The sequence below is a fragment of the Sorex araneus genome, chromosome 4 (assembly GCF_027595985.1).
Source record: "Sorex araneus isolate mSorAra2 chromosome 4, mSorAra2.pri, whole genome shotgun sequence".
Taxonomy (NCBI): Eukaryota; Metazoa; Chordata; class Mammalia; order Eulipotyphla; family Soricidae; genus Sorex; species Sorex araneus.
This window is the reverse complement of record NC_073305.1, coordinates 199,757,682-199,781,886: the sequence shown is the minus strand read 5'-3', so window position 1 is coordinate 199,781,886 and position 24,205 is coordinate 199,757,682. Positions and strand designations below refer to the sequence as shown.

Below are 24,205 nucleotides of genomic sequence, written 5' to 3'. Positions count from 1 at the left end.
AGAATGTGGACTGTGGATTGGTGGTTGGGTCTGTTTGGGAAAGACAGGCCTTTGGAGAAGTCATTCCTAGCTCAGACACTTTGGTGAGACAGGCATCTCGGGTTCCTTCAGACTCCAATCGTTGGACACGAGGTCCACATGTGAACACCCACCTAGTCCCATCCCCCAACCATTGGTGATGTCCTGAGCTGTATTCCATTGCCTCTGCCCTATGTGCCCTCTGTGTGCTGAGTCCCTATGTCCCATGGCCAGGGAGGGGCCAGCTGGGCCCTTGAAGTATGTAATTCATGTGTCCTACTTGATTTGATATCCAGGACAGAGCAGAGCCTGCCCAAGGTCTGGGGCATAGCTAGACATTTCTGAAAAGGGGCAATCTGCCCTTGCTCAGTGCCAGGGAAGCCCACACTCACAGTGTAGCGGAAGCCAACCAGGAGAAAAGAAGCCAGCACTTCCCATGAGATACTCTGACCCTACAGAACAGTGAGAAGATGCCATCAGGAAGCCAGTGGACAGAGAGGAGGTGGTCAGACAGGAAGCCAAGCAGGGGTTGAAGCAGACCCACCTCCAGTCTCAAGTTTTGGACACCCAAGACCCTGTGCAGGATGTGACACAACAAATCCAGATAAGACAGAGCAGTAGCAGGGCATACCTCGAGACATGTCAGAATCAGGGACACAGCAGATGCCAATCATATGGGAGGAGAAATGCCAGAGGGACATAGTGAATTGGGAGCAGGAGTATCCTGAGCATTGCAGGAGACACCTGGAAGAGTTAGTTGTCTCCAGATTCCCAATCACCAATTTTAGTCAACACTCACTCTTTCCTCAGTTATAGACCCAGGAAGATTAGGGGTACTCAAACAGAAGAGATGCCTTGGAAGTTTTTTACTAGAGAGCCCTTGAATTGAATCTTCAAAATCCCAGCTCCACCAAACACCACTGTAGCCACAGACCCTGGTACCTTTCCTCACTGTCTCACTAGGTTAAGGAGCCCCAACTACAGAAAGCCAGACACAAGATTCCCTAGAGCCGGGCCAGGACTGGGCCAGAGCATAGAACTACTTGCTCTTGGGGACTCCAGAAAGCTCTGCTTGGAGCCAGGTCCTGGCCACACCCTTCCCTGTGGCCATAAGCCTTGAGAGGTGATATTCCAGCCTCACAATATAAAGAAGTTGGTTTCAGAATGGGAAAGCAATGGACCAAAGAACCACCACTCTCCATGACATCCATTGAGCCCTAGTTTCATTGACTATTTAGAGTCAGAACTCTTTCTAATATTGTGGCCATCTTGCAATGAATCCTCAGCAAAAATGCAAGAGGAACCAACCGGGTGAACCTGTGAAATCATTCCATTAGCTAATGTGTGTTTTGTCTATTTCTAGGTGTGTGGAGACATGCGTTTTTAACTCCTGGTTAATTAAAACACACCAAAAGATGAGTGTATAATTTCCACTTTTTTATTTTAATGAATAAATAACAACTGTATTCTTTATTTATCTGGCTTAAAATGTTAATGAATAGCTCCCCCTCTAATTGCCAAGCTGAGTATTTAAGGGAACCTGACACTTCATAAATACCGAACTGTGAGGTTTCATGTGCTGAGTTTATATAAACATAGGAATTGAGTAATTACTATTCCCACTATTCATTAAAATTCAAAATTAGATCAACAATAAGCAGGGATGTTTTTGTTCATTATTATTCATATCAAGTATTTTTCATGATTTCTTTTGTACACTGTCCTTTCTCTTGGAACACAAAAATGGTGCTTTGAATGGAAAGACTCTGATTTTCTATTGGTCTGCTATGAATTGTTTTTCAATAAAATCTTCCTTCTATTTAGAAGGAATGGTAACATTCAAGAAATAGTTCTTGCCCAAGATTATAAGACTCTCTCAGTTTGATCTCAGTCCGGCCACTGACTTGGCAATGAGTTCCCCCAAGCATGCTTTTGACTACCCCAGGATGGTCATTTTGCATTATCTTAGAGATGTGAGATTTTCACTAGATGGTTATTAACTCATTCAGCATTTTTGCCCAAGCTTTCTAAGGTGAGTTGGTAGGAGCTGCACCTCTGGCCTCATGGAGCTTTGTCACAGAGCCACACCAAGTCTCACAAACCCATAATTGTATGAGATTACAGTTGTCCCTTCCTAGAAAGAGGATGGTTTGTTGTGTGAACCATTATTCAGAGCTTTATACACAGCTAGATCAGGGAAGCTACAAGGGAGAAGGGTTTAGGTTGATATTTCAAAGATGAGTGGAAAATGACAAGGTAAAGAGGAAGATCTTGGGCAAAGGAACTGTGGCAGTCTGTACTGTGCACAAGAAGGGGAAAAGTGGGGTAACTGACTCTGAGATGAGAATGGGGGAATGAAATCTCATGAGAACAAGCTTTCACCTAAGAGTTCGAGCAACATACCCATGTTCCCTCTGAGTGTGTTCCTGACAACTTCCCCTGGTTCTTTGGAGCCATCTGAGAGAGTTCATTTGCAAAGTCCTCTTAGGGATGCAGATCTAAGGAGAGTTGGTAAACCTCATTTGGTCAAAAGGAGGCCCCAGGTGGGTGAAAGTGGCAGATTTGGGAACTGAACTGTGTTTGCTTCCTTCTGCTGCTGCTTGCTCCCTGCCTTCGGCTATTTTGGCATGCACAAAATGCAGCTCTGCAAAATCAAAGAATTGTCACGATGCACTTTTCATAAAATAATTTCATGAACCTGAACAGAGAGTTTCAACAGCTACCCTCCGGGTCTATAATTTCACATACACTAATCTGATTCTCCCAGTTATCGATGAAGACCCAGAGAACATACAATTTCTTCCTTTATGTATAACAATCTGCAATTCATATTTCAAGGTACTTTGCTGGATATAGTCTGCTTGTAATTTTAATTTTATTTTATCTTGTTTTTAAGGAAAGGGAGACATCACAGAGACTGTGTGTCCCTGGCAGTGTCTCTGGGGAAATATCACTGCTGTCTGGTAGCAGGCCGTGCCATGAATCTTGATCATCAGCCTTTGGCCAGGGATGAGACTCTGCAGACAGTGGGCTGTGGGGAGAGGGCGCAGAGAGACTGGAGGGCTTGCTCAATTCCAGCCTCTGTTTCAGAATTGGCCTTAGAATGCTCTCCAGGCTCTAAATAATAGCAGTAGACAGGAAAGCTCATCACAGAGGCCATGCAACTTAGGAAAGGCAGTTGAGCTGGAGGGAAATCAGCAGTAGGTGGTCCCTCTGACTCTCAGAACCTCCTGGACAGAATGCAGACACCTCAAGTCTCAGATCTGTGAACCTGTTCAAATAGATGTGGCCTGTTACGAGCCCCATTCTGCTGAGATCTCTTAAAGATCTCTCTGGCCTTGCGGGAGAATTCCACAGTTGCCACCTTGCTCTGGGTGGCAGAGAGCTCTGGCTGGGGGTCTGTCCAAAAGGAAGGTTCACAGGAAGAGAGATTAGAGGAAACAAAGCTACAAGGCAACATCTCCTCACTTTCCTACAGGCAGGGAAAGATCTGGAGCCCAACTAAAGCTGCTTCGGCCATAATGGCTGGCTACCATTTTGAACCCCTCCCCCCCTCCAGCTAAAGATTCTGCTTCTAGGGGCTGCTTCCATTTCAAAGGGCTGGAGCCTTTGCTGGCATGCACAGGTCCCTGGGTTCCACCCCTAGTACTGCATGGTCTCCTGCACATTTTGGGGTGTGAACTTGGTGGTCCCCAGCATCACCCACCCACCTCCAATTCAAAAACAATTATTTCTGGGAAAGGCCCAACTTTGATTTAAATCTTGATTTGGTGACAGGGGATCTAGCCAAAGGGACTTCATTTGGGACCATTATCTCTTGTTTTGAACAGGATCAAGGTCAGGGAATTGCTATTTTTATTCTGCTACCTGGGAGGATTGAATTAAGACAACTTACTGGTGTCCCCAATAAAAAGAAATTTTTCTCCTTCCAGCCTGGAAACTCTTTTGTTCTTTCCTGCCCAGGGAAGAGGTTTTAGGCAAATCAACAATTGAGAGCCCAGGAATATTCTTCCTGAGAGCTCTCTCAACTGTCTCAAACCTCCTCCCTCTTCCCCGAACTTATAATTCCTTCCTCAGAAGTAATTCAGGGCCTGCCTTGGGGGATATGCCATCCTTATGCACGCCTGGAGGACGTGGCCATAGATGCTTAGAGAACCAGACATTCTTGGTATTCAAGTCCGTACATGTGCTTTCTTCTTCTCAGCTCCAGAATAAAGAAACTCGGGCTGGAGAGGTATTATAGGAGCAAGGCACTTTCCTTGAAGCACTGACCTTCGTTTGATCCCCAGCCCCTTATGGGTCCCAGAGTACCACCAGGAAAAGGAGGGACTCCTGAGCACAGAGTCAGCAGTAACCTCAGAGCCTCCCAAATAAACTGTATTAAGGTCTGGTTACTAAACCATCAAATGAGCCTGTATTAAGTAGACAGTTTGATGACTATTGGCTATTTTACCATGCCAGCGCTACCACTATAATCATGATTAAAAACGTTTTCAAATCACCCCTCCAAAAAAAATCCTGGAAAAGAATCCCCTCCAAAGGAACCCCAGAAGGGACCTCACTCCTCAGGACCCTCCCCCCACGAACATGACTCTCGCCTCTGTCTCCACAGGCATTTGCCTTTTGCAAAGGGAATTATTCCGTTTCATTGTTTTCAGCTCTTCATTGCCCTTCACCCACTCCACAAACCATGTGATTTTCAGCTTCACCCCACTGTGTGAGGAGCAGATCTCCTTTCTTTACTGTTTTCAAGCAAAATTATACCAGCTGATACTGAAGGGTAGCTAATCTAATGCGCGCGACATCTAATAGCCTAGTTCTCCCTCTTGGAGAACCTGACAAGCTATCCAGAGTCTATTTTCCGCTCTGGAGAGCCTGGGAAGCTCCCCGTGGTGTATTCATATCCCAAATACAGTAACAGATACATACATACCTCTCAGAGAGCCCGGCAAGCTACTGAGAGTATCCCGCCCGCACGGCAGAGCCTGGCAAGCTACCCGTGGCGTATTCGATATGCCAAAAAACAGTAACAATAGGTCTCATTCCCCTGACCCTGAAAGAGCCTCCAATCATTGTGAAAGACGAGTAAGGAGAGGCTTGTAAAATCTCAGGGCTGAGTGTAATAGAGACGTCGCTGGTGCCCGCTCGAGTAACCCAACAAACGACGGGATGACGGTGACAGTGATACAGTGATACTGAAGGGAGGTTGTCTCCTCTTGCCATATGCCAATTGGATTGAGTTGTGGCTCTGAACACCTGAAGAGAAATCTCAGGGAGGACTATGTCTTTACTGGGGAGAGAGACATGAATGTCCAGAGGGGGGCTCAGAGTCACATGCCAAGTCAGTGTTTCCTCCTGTATGAAATGGGCACTATGTTTCCAGAGGTGCTGAACCATTTTGCCTTGCCACCAGCAATGCATGGACTTCCCATTGCTTTGCTTCCTCACCATTACTTGGCATGAGGAGTCTTTTAATTTTTGCCAATCTAAGAAACATGGAATGGGGCAAGCAGATGACTGTTATATCCTCATTCCTCTAGAAAGGACACTGTTTCGGAAAGCATCCAGATGCTGTTCCAGGTTCCTGTTCTCTCTCACAGAGGAAACCATGACCTTTACATACAGAGCCTCGAATGTAATAGCTGCTGAATAAAAACAAGCCCCCCTAATCTAACAGCTGCTTTCCATGCCAACTGGAGAATTTTTAAAATACCCCTTTCAGAGAACTCATTGGGGTTGAAGATGCGAACTGAACGTAGACTATAGACCGAACATGGGGGCCACTCAATACCTCCTTTGCAAACTACAGCACCCAAAAGGAGAGAGAACAAAGGGGAATGCCCTGCCACAGAGGCAGGGTGGGGTGGGTGAGGATGGGGTGGGGGTGGTGAGAGGAATACTGGGATCATTGGTGGAGGTGAATGGGCACTGGTGGAGGGATGGGTGAACAATCACTGTATGAGAGAAATGCAAACACAAAAGTTCATAAGTCTGTAACTATACATCACAGTGATTCTCTAATAAATTTTTTTTAAAAAAATACCCCTTTCAGAGCCCCCACTGAATTAAATCAGATATCCTGGGACTCTTGTGGGGAAGCTTTGTGGGGAAGATCCTTTGTGATTCCAGGCAAGGGGAAGGGGAAGCAAGGAATAACCAGGATTAAACAGCAGCAAGCAACTATTTTAACTTTGAGTGTTTAAAGTTCTGTGTGTGTGTGTGTGTGTGTGTGTGTGTGTGTGTGTGTGTGTGTGTGAGTGAAACAGAAGTGGAACCTGGGAGTTGCTGCAGTGACCTTTCGTGGCAGGCTGGCCAGAGACAGACATGCATGCAGTTCCTGAGGAGTCTGTGCGGTGGAAAGGACTTTGCAATAATAAGGTGCTCAGTGCGGCAGCCTGTGTCTGGGGCTGCAGCTGTGGGTCGAGGGGATCACAAGCACTCAGACACAGCCGCAACCCACTTTGTCGCTTCTTAGTCTGGCTTTGTGGAGCTTAATGAGACTTTCCTCAGATCTCCCCTGCAGCCAGCTGGCAAAGGGGGATAATCAGCCAGAGGGTGCTGGCTCTCCTCTGAGCAGCGCGTGCACACACATGCACACACAGAAAGGAGGGACCCCTCTGAGCAGCACATGCACACATATGCACACACAGAAAGGAGGGACCCCTCTGAGCAGCACGTGCACACACATGCACACACGGAAAAAAGGGAAAGTCTTACCTTCACCTATGAAGTAAGATGTCTGAAGACAGAGGGGTTCTAGAGGAGTTAAGCCCAACATATGCCCAAGCTGGGTCTGGTCTCCATCACACAGAGCCCCTCCAAATGCCTGAGAACCGCCACATATGGCCCCCACAGAGCCTTGAGCACTACCAGGGTACTTCTGGGGACCCCTAACCCTGCAAAACCCCTGCAATACTGTTAACTTAGGCTCCAGCACTCAACTATTGGTCAGGTTGGATAAGATCCACTGGAAGTGGCCCCTGGGCCCTGTGGACACCTCTTGGGTGGCAAACACAGACACCTTAAGGAAATTAGAACACCCCTGCAACAGGCAGCCAGGAGTGTGGGGGGCAGGATAGATGGTCCCGGATGGCAGCAATCCTGGCAAGGTGTTACCTGTCATTCTAAGTAAGGAATTTCTAGACAGGGAGAAGGTCCCCAAACTCCAGGTCACAATGCTTTCCTCTTCTGCAGTTTTGATTCCACACTGCCTCCTGCTTAGCAGTGGCAAGTGGAACGGGAATATAGATATGTGGGAATGTGTGAATGGAGCCAAGCGAAAGACAGAAATCAGAGACGTTTGGGGGTTTTGATAGGCAACAACCGGGTAGTGTCAGAGCAGGGTGGGAGATAAAGTTCACTCTGACCATAGGACTTGCCCCCTGCTTTCTGCCGTCATATGTGTCAGCTCGCTTTCTCCCTCCGGGCCCACAGCTTGTGTCAAGGCCTATATGCAACAGCAGTGAGCCCCCTCCCCTCCCAGTGGAATTCTCCAGGTCATCTATACCCCCTCCATGGCTCTGAGCCACAGACCCTGCCCCCTATGAAAATGGACCTGCCCATGTCCTAGGCCCCCTCATCCCCTGCCTCACAAGAGTGCCGAATGAGCAGTGAGGTTTGACGAAGGAGGGGCGTTTCCTCTTAATTAAAGCTCTGAAGCAAACCTCCCCACCTTCAGAAGCCTTAAGTCATATCTTTTGAGGATGCTTAGAGATTTTTTTTTTTGGGGGGGGGCACAAATTCTGACAGGTATGGCAAGGATAGCTTGTTCTTACTCTGTGGTGTTTGAGACCTTGGTTAAGACATTGCTGAGGACTGAGAGCGACTCCCGTTGGGCTGGAACCAGGAGGAAGCATCTGTGCTAACCAGCTTGGAGCCTGGCCTGCTTTGACTGAGAGGGAGCTGAGGGCACCTGTCCCAGGTGGGTGTCACTGTGGGGGAGGGCTTCCTCTTAACATGGCAGCCTCTGGGTAGCGGTAGAACTTCTTGTTCTGGAGGCTCAGAGTCTGTGGCCTAGTCAGGCCATCAGAAGACACAGCTGTCATGTACCTGAGCACCAGAAAACTTATTAGATTCAAAATCCAAGCTCACCATCGACTCAATAGGAGTGCTACTCAATCTCTTAGAGGAACATTCGTTCTGCACCTAGAGCCTGGTCTGACCATCCACTTGCCTTTCCATGGAAAGTATCCGCTCAGGAAAGCTGCATATGGAGGAACGCCTCTCCATATCGTTCCTTTCTTAGACATTCCTGGGGCTCCTGAGGGCAGCCTTTACATTCTCCGCTGCTGGAGCTTCCAGGGACACGGAGGGCTTGGATCTCAGATGCCACTGGGGGGCCCATTGATTCACTTCTCTCCGTGGCAGTTCCTGCAGGGTGGCAGCCTTGGGAGCACTGTTCTGGGAGGCTCAGAAGGTGGAGGACAGGTGGGCGGGGGAGGGTGCTGCTGAGTAGGGACACGATGGGATGGAGTTTGTTTATGCAGACAGGACAGGGGGGCCTATCTCAAAACCAAAGAACGGGATGAGGGAAGAGGCAGCAGTTTTTCTGGAAAGAGATACACGAGTCACTCAGCGCCCCCTGATCCGGAAGACAGAGAATTACTGGTGCTGATCACAGAGCAGCCACTGTGTGGGGTTAGGGACTGCTTTCGCACCTGGCTACTCGTCACAGAATGACTTCCTGGTTCCCTAGAAATGGCACCCCCCAAATGCCAGCGGTTCCAAGCCTCCAGTTGCAAGGGAGCCTCAAAAGTGGGAGTTGCCCCCATATTCCCCCCTTCCCCCCCTTTAACTGTCAGACATGGAGAAAACACATTGCCTGTGATTACATGAGACCTTCAAAGGGAAGCACGGACATAAATTTGGAGATGAATAGCCGAGTGCTGGAAGCCTGCCTCTCTGCTTGACTTCAATAACTTCTCTCGACGAATCCCCAGCAGAAAGCGTCTTACATACTTCAGTTCTTGAGAAGATGAGACACGAATGCTGGGGAATTATAAGACAGAGGGGCTTTATTGCAACAGTGAACAAGCTGAAAATTACAAGGTAATGGAATCTCCGTAGGAGGTCCTCGTACCCTGCCATTAGCTAACTCAGACAATGATTGCTGCAGAATGACTGGGGTTATATAAGCGCCACCCAGGGTTTCCACACTTTGCATCCTCATCTGGCTAAGCCCAGAGATAATCACACTTGAAGGCAGAGGGTACACCTGGCTGCCAGGAGCTTTGACCTCATGGAAAAAGTTTACAGAATTACCTGCCTGGGAATGCCTTCATGCTGTCGGAGAGGATTTGAGTTTGTGTACTGGTGGTGTCATGAAGCTAACTCCCTTCAGGAAGGAGCAGGTACTGCATCAGCCCTGAGGGAGAGATTGATCTCCCAGGATAAGCCGCCTGCCCCTGGGTGGGCTCTTTGAACCCAGTGGCCATACGAGTGGGGACAAGGCTCAGAGCTTCTCAGGCTCACAGGGCTGTGCAGCCCTGAAGGTGCCGTGCTCTGCAGGAGAGACAGGGGCAAAGGGGTAGATGCACTGATCAGAGGGTCCACACATAGACCCTAACTTATGTGACCACACCCACAGAGGCAACAGAGCAACAAAACCTCTGCACTGGGCTGGGTTTCCAGGTGTTTAATGTGGAAGTGTAGGGGAGGGGACAGGAGAGGCACCAAGCGAAGTGGTTAATTTCATTGGTCATTTTCAATCTCGCTCACTGCAAAGGTCACCATTCAAAATAGATAAGGGGATGGCTGGGAATGGGAGGTAGGGCGAGATCAAAGCTAGGCAACTTCTCTTTATGCCCAGACAGATGGCAGGACAGCAGAGGTTTATCCCGATGATGACATGGCAGTGGCCAAAGACCACGAAAATCCAAGGGCACAGGGAGCCCCCTGGGATGTGGTCTGAGAGAGGCCAGCAGCAGATTACAAAGAAGCAAGTCCAAGCAGTGGTACACAGTTGACAGGGTCCAAAACTGCCGGCTTCATTCAGACCAGGAACACATGCACAAAAGAGAAGGAGATAGTTAACACTAGGCCGTTGTAAACCAGGGCTGTGCAAAGGATACAGGGACAGAATCTGGACCAAGCATTAAGAGACAGGACAAATGACATCATACATGGTGAAAGGGAGAGTCCTGGACAGTAGAGAGGGGCCTGGACCCATCTACTTAAACTGTGCAATAAGCTTCCACACTTTTTTTATTGAATACCCACGAGATGCAGTTACAAAACTTTCATGTTCGAGTTTCAGTCATACAATGATCGAACACCCATCCCTCCACCAGTGCACATTCTCTACCACCAATGTCCCCAGTGTCCTTCCTCCACCCTTCCTCCGCCTCTATGGCAGACAGTTGCCCTCTTACTTTCTCTCCTTACTCATGGGTACTAAGGTTTTCAATACAGATTACATATAAGCCCATCATGTTTGATCTTTTATCTATTTTCAGCATATATCTCCCATCCCAAGCGATCCCTCCAGCCATCACTGGCTGGAGTGATCACTTCTCTATCCTAGCTGCCTTCTCCCCCAGCTTATAAGGCAGGGTTCCAACCGTGGGGTAATCTTCCTGGACCTTGTCTCTATTGTCCTTGGGTGTTAGTCTCATGTTATGGACATTTTTCAAAAAACTAGAAATTGAGCTCCCATTTGATCCAGCAATAGCACATCTGGGAATATATCCCCAGGGTGCAAAAAAGCATGGTAGAAATGACATCTGCACCTTTCATTGCAAGCAATGTCCACAATAGCCAGAATATGGATACAATCCAAGTGCCCGATAATAGACGACTGGTTAAAGAAACTCTGGTACATCTACTCAATGGAATATACTATGCAGCTGTTAGGAAAGACGAAGTCATGAAATTTGCTTATAAGTGGATGGCCATGGAGAGTATCATGCTAAGGGAAATGAGTCAGAAATAGAGGGACAGACATTGAAGGACTGCACTCATTTGTGGAATATAAAATATTGCAAGGTTCCACTTCTTAAGCAACTGAGTTTTGTATACACTTTTCAAGGACCCAGTCACTCAGGAATAAATTTGCCTTTGGGTAACATACTGATCAGAGCACTGTCTCTGGGGTAAAGAGGGCTACTTTAGCTCCCCTGATCCAGAAGAGAAAGAATACTTTTCCTCATAGTACACAGATGATACCAAATGACATCAGTCCACGAATAGAATCACTCCTGCCTAAAGTTTCATTCTCAGTGGATCTTTGCAGGCTCTTTCTGTCTTTTGCCTCATCCATGCATGGTGCTTTTTACTGATCTTTGAGTGAACCTAGGACTGGCTGAATTTCAACATAGCCAAAGGGTGGGGTGCAAGCTCAGATCTCCCGTCCCATCCAGCCACTTAGGTCACACTGAAGCACAGAGAATGCAGAGTCAAGAAAACTGAACCCAAGTCAGGAACCCACGGTAGGATCCTGACAGCAGCTCCAAGACCGGAATGCAGAGTCAGAATCCCGCCAGCTCTTTGGTCTTTAATCCAGAGAACTAAAGGCAGGTGGGCTGACTCTGCAGGTGGAGGGGGGAGTCTCAGCTGCAGGAGGTACGGGGAAGCCAGCCTGGCAATTTGGCTCCAAGGGGAGCAGCATATGCTTTAGGTTAAGAAAATAAGGGTTTACTTTGAATCCCCAGTGGGAAGGGAAAGCAGAGCAAGGGCCCGCAGGAGGAACTCTGGATGACTGAACCTCCTGACTAAGATCACCTTTCTGGGGGACTCTCTGACACATGAGGGACATTTTGATTGTGTTGAAATGCTCCTGTGCACAAGGGCTGCGTTCTCATCCAAGTCAGAGGCAAAAAGGCAGCTGATCCTGTGAAATGGGACCAAGCGCTAAATGCAGACAGAGCCCTTTCACAAGAATGGAAGAAAGTGAGGGTGGGCAGAGTAGAGGAGGATGAGTGAAGATCCTCCCAGCACGAGAAGTGTGCAATGTCTGCCCTGAGTCCCCTTCACACTCTGTTCTGGATTCAATTCAGTGTGTCCGCCACTTTCCAGGAGCCTGTTAGGGCCATGAAGGATGGAAAGAGAGACAGAGACAGAGAAGGCGACAGACATAGAGTCAGTGAGGGAGAGAGGGGGAGAATGAGAGAAACGGGGCTATTATTTTGCAAGACATTATTCTACACCAGGTGAAACAGGTTTTGCCACAGCAAATTTTTTATTTTTTGAAGTTTATTATTTGAAATATATCTAGTTTTGAAGTTTACCAACCCTCTTTTTTTGAAAATCACTTGCAGGGCTGTAATGCAAACTTTAAAAAGCCTTTTCTTCCGTCCAGTGATTAGTTCTCTTTATGCGTGTTGTAGGTAACCATGATTCTAAAGCATTTGCCTACTGCAGAGCAGAACACGCGTGAAAGACTGGGCTGACTCAGCACGAGGGACCTCTCCCTGTCCTGCTCAGGACATTCCGTACGTCCTCTTAGGGACAAAGCAAGGTGGTACTTTGCGAAGCTCAGGGGAGCAGCATTTTCAGGGGGGGGGGTGTCACTGAGACTCCCACAACTTCTCTCTGTGAGCGGTGGTGAAGCTCTAGTCCTCCACTTTGGTTGCACATTGGTGTCCCCTGCTTGGGGACCTGCACAAAACATGCCACTTTGGTTAGCCCCCCACCCCCTTATGGAATCAGAATCACCAGCATAAGTAATCAGGGTTCCAATCTGTGCAATCAGACTGAGAGCCAGAGAGGGGCAGCTGCCGGAGGTGGGATGAGTCAGCCTTACTCTGGCTGCTGTGGCTCCCCCCACCCAGAGGACAGTGACATCATCCCTGGAGTAGAGCAACCAGGATCTTCCAAGAGGAGCCCCGTCTTCTCTTTGGGGTGGTGGTTGCAGGGCTCATGGGGGAAGGGCTGCCTGAACTCCTTTACACTGAAGAAACCCACATCATTAGGAAGGAGAAAGGCCTGTAGATTCAGACTCCTTGGTGCCATCCCAGCCAAAGCTAACTTCATCTCTCTGGGCCTCTGTGTTGTCTTTCTCCCAGGAGGACTTCAGAACACAGTGGCCACAGCTGGTGAAAGGAAGGGGCACAGAGGGGTGCTCCTTTCTGTGAGCTCCTGACGGACAACAGGAACTGCAACACTAGGCATGTCTTCATTTTTAAAAACATTTGATTTCAGGCACCGTGGTTTGCAAAACTGTTAAAGATCAGGTCTTGTGCTTAAAACATTCCAGCATCACACCCTCCGTGAGACGTTTTTTGTCCACTTTCCTGGACCACTGTCCCAATGCCTCTGCCCTGCCCACCTTCCAGCCCTTAGTAAACTTATTTCTGGTTCTGTTTCCGTTGTTTCTGGGCATTTATTATCCATACTGTGTTTTTTTATATCTCGTATATGAGAGACGTCATTCTGTATCTGTCCCTCTCCTCAGCCTGATGCTCTCCAGGGGACCTGCACAAGACACACCACTTTGGGTAGCCCCCAAACAAATTACATGATCTTTTCTCAAATCCAACTAAGCTCTTTCCAAATTTTGACTGTTGTAAACAGTGCTGCAGTGAACATAGAAGTGCAAGTGTCTTTTCTGAGTTTTTGTGTCCTTGGGATAAATGCCAAAAATTAGGATTGCTGGGCCATATAAAAGTTCGATTTCTGTTTTTTTTAAGAAATGTCCATATTGTTTTCCAAAATGGTCAAATGAGTTAAGATTCCAACAGCAGTAGATGAAGGTCCTGGCTTCCCCACTTCTATGCCAACCTTGGGTTGTTTTTGTCCTTTTTAAGCATGCCAGTCTCAGTGGTGTAAGGTGATATTTCATCATTGATTTTTGTTTTCCTGATGTTAAATTATGTACAGCACTTTTTAAAACATACCTTTTGGCCATCTGTATTTCCTCTTTCAAAGAAAGTTTCTCTTCACCTCTTCCTCCCTTTTTTGATAGGATTATTTGTACTTTTCTTGTAAAGTTCTACTAGTCATATATATTTATACCCTAGTCTGTGGGGTGTCTTTTTATTCTGGTCATCATTTTATTTGTCGTGCAGAAGCTTCTTAGTTTGATATAGACTTGCTTATTTATCTTTGCTTCCATTTTTTTTGGCCAATGGCATTGAATCATAGAAGAAACCTCTAGATTCTATGTAATTAAGTGTTCTAGCACAGTGGGTAGGGCATTTGCCTTGCACTCGGCCAACCCAGGTTCGATTCCTCCACCCATCTCAGAGAGCCCGGCAAGCTACTGAGAGTATCTCGCTCACAAGCTACCTGTGGCATATTCAATATGCCAAAAACAGTAAAAACAAGTCTCAAAATGGAGACGTTACTGGTGCCTGCTCGAGCGAATCAATGAGCAATGGGATTCAATGATACCTATGTAATTAAGTGTTCTATCTATGTTTTCCTCAATATGATCTATGTATTCTGATCTGGTAGCAAGATCTTTAATCCACTTGGATTTGACTTTTGTGCATGATGTTAGGAGTATGAATTCATTTTTTCACATGGTATATGCAAGTTTGCCCAACATCACTTGTTGAAGAGGCCTCAAGATTCTTCTCTGTTAGCTCTTATCCTATACTTCCATCTAAATGAACTGGGAAGGGCTGGTGAAGAGATCGTACAGGGGTTAAGGTACTTGCCTTGTACGTGTTGATTCTGGTTCAATATTTTCTAGGAACATATGGTACCCAGAGCATCTCCAAGTATAGCCCTGAAGGCATCAGACTACTGATGAGGTCATCCAAGTTATCCTGGCACTGCAGGGTGCAAACAACACCACATTCTTGGGCATTTTCATTGAGCTGCTGGGTTCAATAGCTGAGGATAGCCAGGAGATGCCCATAAGTCTCTTGAGCACTGTTTGGAAACCAAAATGCATAATAAACACAATGGATTTATTCATGAATCAGTAATCTTAGTAAGAACCTCCTGACTTGTCTCAATATAAGGCTGCTGGCATGGCCTCAAAGTCCTGCCTTGGAAACTTGGCAGAACATGGTTCCAATGGCTTGTTTGTTTTCTATTTGCTAAGGCTCCATTGTTCACCATTATGGCATTATTATGATAGCCTTTGTTGAACGTGAGGAATGAGAGTCAAATGTTAGTTTAAATCAGTGAAGCTCAGTGGAGACAAACATGTGTATATACTCTTCGCTCTTAGATACACTAATTGCTTGTTCAATTCAGCAAATTCTAATTAAGACCATTCTAGCAGATGATTTTGTTTTATTTCTTTCAGCTTATAATTAAAGCATTTACTGTCCAACTATCTGAAAGAAATGAAGATATTCTGTTTGGGTGTTTGAAGAATAAAATGAGATGAAGGACTTCAGAGAGGTGCTGGCAACATTGGGTGATGTGGTTTAACCAGATTAGGTCTTTGTTGATTGGAGGTGATTTAGAGAGAAGAGCTAATTGTTCCTGGACATCATTCAGCTAGACTACAACTAAATTCAAGAACTCCATCCTTCATCATTTCTCAAATACAAGGCATGCCCTTAGCCTTATATAAATCTAGTGGTGGCCTGCCTAGTTAATTTGTAAGTGGGAAACTAAGCCTAACTAATGCCCTCATTCTAGAATCTTCCAGTATACCCAGAAACTTCAGTAGTTTCCCTGTTCTCATTTTCCAAGTTTGGTTCGTTCTGAGCTTCTTATTGTTTTAGTGACTGTGAGTAAATACAGCATGTGGAGCTTTCTCACATGCTCCTCATTTGCTGGTCCCTGTTTGCTATTATGAGGATACAGGAAGGTTTGAAGAAACAGACACCACAGATGTTGCTCTGGGTTTAGTGTTACACACAGCAGTTACAATTTGTAGAGATAACCTTTACACATTTAGAAGAGCAGAGAGATACCTCAGTGGGCTGTTGCTAATGCTTTGTGTAAAGGAGGTCTGCCTGGATTCAGTCCCTGGCAATGCAAATTCCCCTAGGCACGAACAGGCACAACCCCTGAGCACCAAACTCCAGGTCCCTGCTGAAAGGGGGCAATAAAAATAAATAAATAAATAAAACAAAACGAAGAAAAACCAAGAAGAGCTATGGAGGTCCCAGTACATAAACAAAGGCATCAATCATTGACAACGTGAAATAGGAATGCCCAATCTGTTTAAAATTCACATTAAAACGAGCATGAGATGTTTTCAACGTCCAAATTAGCGAAGGATGATCATGAGGCTGAGCATCAGGTACATTCTCATGCCATGCGCAGTAAGTGTGGAAATGATTCCTTCCCTAACAAGCTCAGGACCTAGGAAGCCCAGTTCCCTATTCCTCCCTCCTTAAAAATGTCAAAGGTAAAAAAGTGTTAGCTAAATGGTTTCCATCTATCTACCTTAAGAAATATATCTTACTAATGACTTGGCTGAAAGTATAATTCGTGGATTCCCAACAGTTCTTTGCTAGAATTCAGTGGCATTGGAAAAGCAGCCCCCATCTGACAACCCCTGATCTGCACTCACTGTTCTCCCACCCTTAACGTCTTCTGCACCCTACAAGCTTTGTGTACCTGTGTTTAGACCCTCCAGCTTCCCCACTGCAGATACCACCCCATCCCCGTCCACACACACACACAACTGCAAACAGCCCTGGAGGAATACTCTGAAGCCTAAAGGCAGGCATAGTAGCCTCTGCAGGCAGGGATCAAGCCTGGGCTCATCTAGAAACAGGGATTGTGGGGGTCTTGCAAGTTGCCCCCTGAAGTCCTTGACCCATTGGTCAGGAAGAGGAGACCTGGGAAGCAGGCAAGCAGGAGCTCTTCTCTCCAAAGTCAGTAAGAATTGTTCAAATTTTTCTAGAATCCATTGAACAATGTGAATTAATGTTTTAAATTATTAATTTTATTTTACATTTGATCTCTAAAAATTAGACCTATATGCAGAAACCTGAGCAAAAGAGGTCAAATAATGCCTCAGTATAAAATATTACTTAATGATGTTATTATCCTACCCTCACACAAACAAAAATAGAAAACACAACTGTGTAGGTATCTAATAATAGGTCCTTTACACTAACATCCTCTATAGTTTATGACATTGTGTTAAAATAATAAATTGCATAATGCCTCATGTCTACTGTTTAATACATAATGTTGAGGACTTTTTTAGACATTTGAAACTTTCCATACATTGTAACTCAAACCAAAGAAAATATTTCAACAGAAATATGTCAGAACAGGATATTAACTGCTATTGATGAAGTGAGTGGGAATGAGGAATGAGGAATTGGTGGGAATGAAGAAATGGATTGTAAGTAACATTTTTCTCCTTTAATTGGCCTTGATTCTATTTTTTTATTAACAGTCTGTTAATTTTACTATTGAAAAATTAGAAAATTACTTTCAATGTTGTAAAATAGATGGAATAATTATACAATATAAGCTATTGTCATGGATTTAGTTTTGGCTTGAGTGTGGCTTGACCAGTGTTAATTACAGTGTTAAAAAATAGCATTTTTAACCTATAAAACACAAAAACTCAAAAGACAGCCAGCTTTATAGTATTCACAGAACAATGTCACAAGCCCAAATTAAGCTTAATGTTATTCTGTATAGCTGACAACCAAATATTAAAAATAGAGTAAATCCATGAGCTACTATTGGGCAGGGCTCAGGCATTCCTGACAGAAGCCTGTTTCAATCTCCAGCACCACATATGGTCACCTGAGCATCACCAGGAGTGACTCTTAAGTTCTCCTAGGGTCCCAAAACAACCCAAATACATTAGTCAGATAATAAGGATGTACTTGACCAGAGAGGGTACAGCAGGCTAGACACTTGGCTTGCATGCAGTCAACCCAGATTCAATCCCTGGCACCACCAGATGTGGCCCAAAACAATAAGGGTATACCTCATTCCAAGACTGAAGATTTTCAAACATAGAAATTAATTAAATTTCCTCCATTAGTTTCTATAATCTCCGCAAATTAACTTTTTATAGATTTTCATTCCTCTGTCCTTTTAAAAATTTATTTCAGGGACTGGAGTGATAGTACAGCTGATAGAGCACTTTGCCTTGCACACAGCCGACCCAGGTGCAATCCCTGTCACCCCATCTGGTTTTCTGACCCCACCAGGAGTAAACTCTGAACACTGCTAGGTGTGGCATGAAAAAATTATTTCAAAATAGTGACTGAACATTCGAACACATGAATATTCTTAGTCTACCTATTTTTTTACAGAACTCACAGTGAAATGGGCCAGAGCGATAGCACAGCGGGTAGGGCATTTGCCTTCCACGCAGCCGACCTGGGTCCGATTCCTTCGTCCCTCTCGGAGAGCCCGGCAGGCTACCGAGAGTATCCCGCCCACACTGCAGAGCCTGGTAAGCTACCTGTAGCATATTCAATATGCCAAACACAGTAACAACAGTAACATCTCTCACAATGGAGACATTACAGTGCCCGCTCGAGCAAATCAATGAACAATGGGACGACAGTGCTACAGAGTAAATCCATGGAAAGTTTATCAAGCTGATGATAAACAGAGAAATACAGAGCATTCCCCCTCCCCCCAAAATAAAAACACCATGGAATATTTTAGCATGCTGTAAAAATAGTTGTGATTTTTTTCACCCCGAGCTTCCTGGAAGGCAAAGCAAAGTGGGATGGAGTATGGGAGCATGCTTGCTGAGGACTTCTGTTTCCCGGTGCTGCACAGGCTGATGACTGTCCAGATCTGAATTCCAGATCAGATGCATGTGGTCCTCACACGGGTGTCCTTCTCTGCTCTGCGCTCCTGGTGTGTAAGAGTGGCAATATAAAGAGTTTGAACTGAGGTGTCTCTGACTTTGAATCACAAATCACGAAATCCCCGTTAATCGTCGATTTCTCGAGCGGACTCAGTAACCTCTCCATTCGTCCTTTCCCTGAGATCTTAAAAGTCTCTCTCAGCTCTGCCCTCTGAACAATATCACACTGGAGGCTCTTTCAGGGTCAGGGGAATGAGATCCAGCTTGTTACTGGATTTAGCATATGAATACAACATGGAAAGCTTGCAAGGCTGTCCCATGTGGGTAGGAAGCTCTCAGAAGATTGCCAGTTTCTCCAGAGGGAGAAGTAGGCTACAAGATATCTGGGAGCTTGCTTTTAAGTCTCTCTGGATGTTGGCCGTTGATGGGATTACACACACCTGGGTTCCTCTGCCGGTACCTTCATGCATGAGGCCTGTCCAAACATGTGGAGAGGGGCCTTGAGCATGGCTGTAGCTAGGTTCTGGTGGTCTTTGGCCACCGGGAGCTCTGCTCGGGGTGGGGAGGGAAGCTGGAGTCTCCTGCCCGCATGCCTGGCTATCTTCCTGGGGGCCCCTCTGACTTTGAATATATCTTGGATAAAAACTGCTGAATCAAGGTATTTCTCTATCCTCCTGGGACCCAAAAGACTAAAATGACTCAGCTTTAGCTTGGTAGTAGCCAGAGTGGAAACATTTGTGCATTACTTTAAAGGTGAGTATAGAGAATAGCTGATCACACCATAATATTGGGAAAATAAAATGAGAGAGTTACTGCAGGGAAAAAAATAATCTTATGCCCAAATTACTGTGCATAAGACTTTAAAAACTTTGGGAATCTCCAAAAACCACCATTGCTTGCGATATTACCAGTAGCTTCTGTGCCCTTGGGATTACCCTCAGGATCAGTGGTCTCACAAGTGGTCTTACAGACTCACTTGAAACTATTAGTCTCATTGGAGAAGTTTGTCTTTATTTTGTTTTAATCACAACAGAAAGTAGCTGGATATCAACCAAGGATTAGAGGCACTAGGGGCAAAGTTCTGAGCAATTTTTCACATGTAATTTCATCCCAGTGGGGAATGGGCAGAGTTATCTTCTATTAATAAAGATGTGACAATAACCACAGGGAGTTAAGTCAGAGCAGCTCACTCCAACTGCCCTCCTCGGAGTTTTCATTGGGTGTTTTTATGTAAATATACTTGAGAGTCACCCACGTGACTGATTCAGTCTTGAACTTCTCTCCAATTTGAGTTGAGACCACATGACCCAGATTCTCTACCATAAATCACAAAGATTACTGTGAGCCAAGATCATCAGGGAGATCAAGGCACTCTAAACAGACAGATCATTGCAGGAATTTAGGAACTTAGCATCCTTGCTAGGAATTAAGGTCAAAGATTAGACCTCTCCTTGAGTTAGTTGAGTCCTTACTATATAGACAGACACAGAATTTCTAAAGTCAACTCTTCGTGTCATTGGAAATAAAGGTTTGTCATTTGGATTGAGGCACCTTTAAAATTTTTTAAAAGTATGTTTATTTAATTAAAGATCTGTGATCTACAAAGTTATCAGCAGTTGAGTTTTACCATATAATATTTCAATACCAATCCCACCACCAGTGTCAACTTCCCTCCACCAGTGTTCCCATACTCCATCCCACTTCAGCCACACACTCCCCCGCCCCACCCCTGGCCATCGTGACAGGTAAATTATAAAGTTTGGCGGTTGCAGCTTAAGTCTTTTGTTTGCAGGGCTGTTGAGTCTGTGCTGTGGATATATGGCTATATAACTCTCCCACAGGATCGATTCATTCTTTAGGTAATTGATATGGCTCTTCTACATGTCTCTTTTCAGTATAAACAATCCTACGTTAAAATAAGGTGGGCCTTGGAAGAAGCATTACCAAAGGTTACTAACACAGTGAGTTAGCCAGTCACTGGGATGGAGACATGCCATGACATTTTGTGAAGACAAAATAACACCCTTCTCCCCCCACCTCCCCTCCCCACACACACTATTTCTACCTCTTAGCCTGGAACTTATGGATATATTGCCTTACATGGTGAAAGGAACTGACTTTGCAGATGTGAAGAAGTTAAGGATCTTGAAATAGGAGATTTTCCTGGATTACCTGGATGAGTCCAATACAATCACAAGGCTTTGCATAGTAGGGAGAGTCAGAAGTCAGGAGGATCAGAATAAGATGGAGGATGTCTGAACACAAGCACAGAGGTCTTGAGAGAGATTTTTAGATGCTGTGCTGTGGGCTTGAAGAGAGGTTAGGGTCAGGAGTCAAGGATGACACCATTCTCAAGAGGCTGGCAAAAGCAAAGAAATGGGTTCTCCCACACCCATAACTGCAGACGAAATACACTCCAGCCACATCTTTATTTTATTTCATCCACACCTGGCTGCATTCAGAGCTTACTCCTTCCTCTGTGCTCAGAAATCACTACTTTGGGGGTCAGGATCAAACGAGGGTTGGCCACATACAAGGCAAGTACATATCTTTGTTTTAGCCCAGTGAAACAGGACTCCAGAACTATTGAGAGAGCTTTTGTTTCATTTGGAGCCACCAAGTCTGTGGTCATTGGTTATAGCAGCACCAGAAAATGAATACAGTGCCCTTAGGTGTGAGGGATAAAAAAGAGCCTACCTTTGATACTTCAAGTTCAAGAACAGCTTGATCAGCTTCTAGGTGAAAGTTAGAGGAGCAAAAGCAGCGCCATGACAGTCTCCATAAGGAACTATAAAGAGCTAGGCATAAGTTTCAGTTTTGTAAACTTAAGTTACGTTTCGCGAAATGATGTGGCAAGGGTGAGGTCAGCTTGAGCGACCAATAAGCAGCAAGGGGGAAAGTCTCCGTTATGTAACCTAGACCCCCAGCCAATCAGAAGTTACCCAGTAGCTGGAAAGTCCTAGACCCTTGCCAACAGAAATCACCCCTTTGCGTAACTCTGAAAGATAAATACCCCGCACTTTTGTGACTCTGACCGCTCCAAGGAAGCAGCTGTGTCGAGCTACCCAAGCTCGGGCTAGTCAATAAGGATCCTCTTGTGCTTGCATCGGAGTCAGCTCCTTGGTGGTCTTTGGGAAACTGAGTCACGGGCTAACACGGGGAGCTTTAGAGAAAGAGCACTGAGAGTTGTCTGTGATCTGAGATGGTCAAGTCTTTAAAACCCCTGGCGCCCAGGCCTGGCTGCACAGGAGCAACCCCAACTGGAAAACCGCTGACACCCCCAACAGCCTCTATGCTGGCTTCTGGTGTCATCAGTCCTTTTCATTCAAGGAATATATTAGTGCCCATACAAGTCGGCATGTGGCACTCTGTACTCCATTTGACCTCCTGCTTGGATTGCTTTTTTCTAATGAAATGTCCCCTTAGGAGTTAGATGTTCTTCTTAGTGGGGAAGGGGGATTTTCATGAAGGCTGAAGCAGGAAGTTACCCTGCGCACTCAATTAATTCATGCAGCAACAGAGTAAGAAGCTGTTCACAGGTGTAGCTCATTGATACTTACCTCAAATTTGTGGCTTTTTGAACTCGACTTTTAATACTAAAAGTAAGCGAGCAATTCCAAGGATGTGAAGTAGCTGCCAGGATATAATCCTCAAAAAATATTCCCATGGCTGGCATAGGAATACGACTAAGAGAGGCTAAAATCAAAACAGTAATAACAACAGTTAACACTTCTTTATTGCTTTTTGCGCTTTCTCTAACTAGATATAATCGTTAGACCTACAGCAGCTCAGAACTCAATAGAAATACAGATTTATTCATGGAACTTATTCCAAATCTACCAAATGGAAATGTGTTTTAACAGGACCTCCTGGTAATTCATCAGGACATTAAAGTCTGAAAAACACTGCTTTACATATATTAATTCTCTCTCTCTCTCTCTCTCTCTCTCTCTCTTTCGCTCTTCCTCTCTCTCTCTCTCTCTACACACACACACACACACACACACACACACACACACACACATACATATGACCCCTCCAGGAGGGGATTCAGGAATATCAATTTTTATTTCCATTTAAAAATGATGGTCAGTATGGCATAGAGGACTCAAAGAATTTGCCTTGGGTACCACAGCAGTAAGAAGTCGGTCAGGACTGAACTAAGCTAATCTTGCAGAACCTAAGATCACAAGCTTTCCTGCTCCTGAAAGGTATGACGTTGGTGTTTTTGGTGTTTCATAGATCCAAGTCACGCATTATGTCTTCCTTGATGGTTTTGTGTCTCAGGACAGGTTACTTCTCTGAGCTTATGCATTCTTTTTTTTTTTTCTTTTGGGGTCACACACAGCGATGCACAGGGGTTATTCCTGGCTCATGCACTGAGGAATTACTCCTGGCAGTGCTCGGGAGACCATCTAGAATGCTGGGAATCGAACCCGGGTCAGCCACATGCAAAGCAAATGCCCTACCTGCTGTGCTATCACTCCAGTCCCTGAGCTTATGTATTCTTTTTGGCAAAGTCAGTCAAGAATAGCATTTACTTAAAGGGCTCTGATGAGATAAAATAAGAACATGAATATGAGGGACCTAATCAATGTTTATTTCTCTCACAGTTACTTTTACTTTCATACACATTATTGTGTTCATTTTTATAACCTCCTCTTCATCATCATCATCATCATCATCATCATCAAAGACATCCCCACCATCATCATTGTCACCGCAGATCATTTACTGTCATTATTATCATAGTAATTATTATTGTTGATATTTTTGTTATTTATTTATTTTATTTTTGCTTTTTGGGTCACACCCGGGGATGCACAGGGGTTACTCCTGGCTCTGCACTCAGGAATTACTCCTGGTGGTGCTCAGGGGACCGTATGGAATGCTGGGATTTGAACCCCGTTTGGCTGCATGCAAGGCTAATGCCCTACCCACTGTGCTATCATTCCAGCCCCATGTTTTAAAAAAAAATTTTAATGAAACACTGAGATACAGTTACAGACTTACACACTTTCGTAATTATGCTTCAGTCATACAATGGTGGAGTAGCCATCCATTCACAAGTGCCCGTTCTCCACCACCAATGTTCCCAGTATCCCTACTGCCACCCTCTTCCCCCCCCCCCCCACCAGCTACCTCTGTGAAAGTCATATTCCCTTTTACTGTCTCTCTCCTTTGGGGTGTTATGGTTTGTGATACAACTATGAAGTAGCCATCATTTTTGGTCTATAGTCTACATTCATCCCAAATGAGCTCTCCAAACATCCTTTTTATGGTGGTCCCTTCTTTATCTCATCTGCCTTTTCCCCCAGCATGTGAGGCCAGCTTCCAAGCCGCAGAAGAATGCTCCTTGTCCTTATCTCTACTATCCTTGGATATTAGTTTCCCATTATGTTGCTTTATATTACACAAATGAATGCAGTCATTCTATGTCTATCCCTCTCTTTCTGAGTCATTTCACTTAACATGATAATATCCATGTGAATCCACTTATGTGCAAATTTTATGACTTTATCTTTTCTAACAGCTGCATAG

At 45.2% G+C, this 24,205-nt stretch overlaps 1 pseudogene; it reads right to left on the bottom strand.

The window, feature by feature from the left end:
• Positions 1-23,395, bottom strand: part of LOC129404403 (ubiquitin-associated protein 2-like) — a 65,906-nt pseudogene extending 42,511 nt beyond the window's left edge.
• Positions 23,396-24,205: the final 810 nt, after the last annotated feature.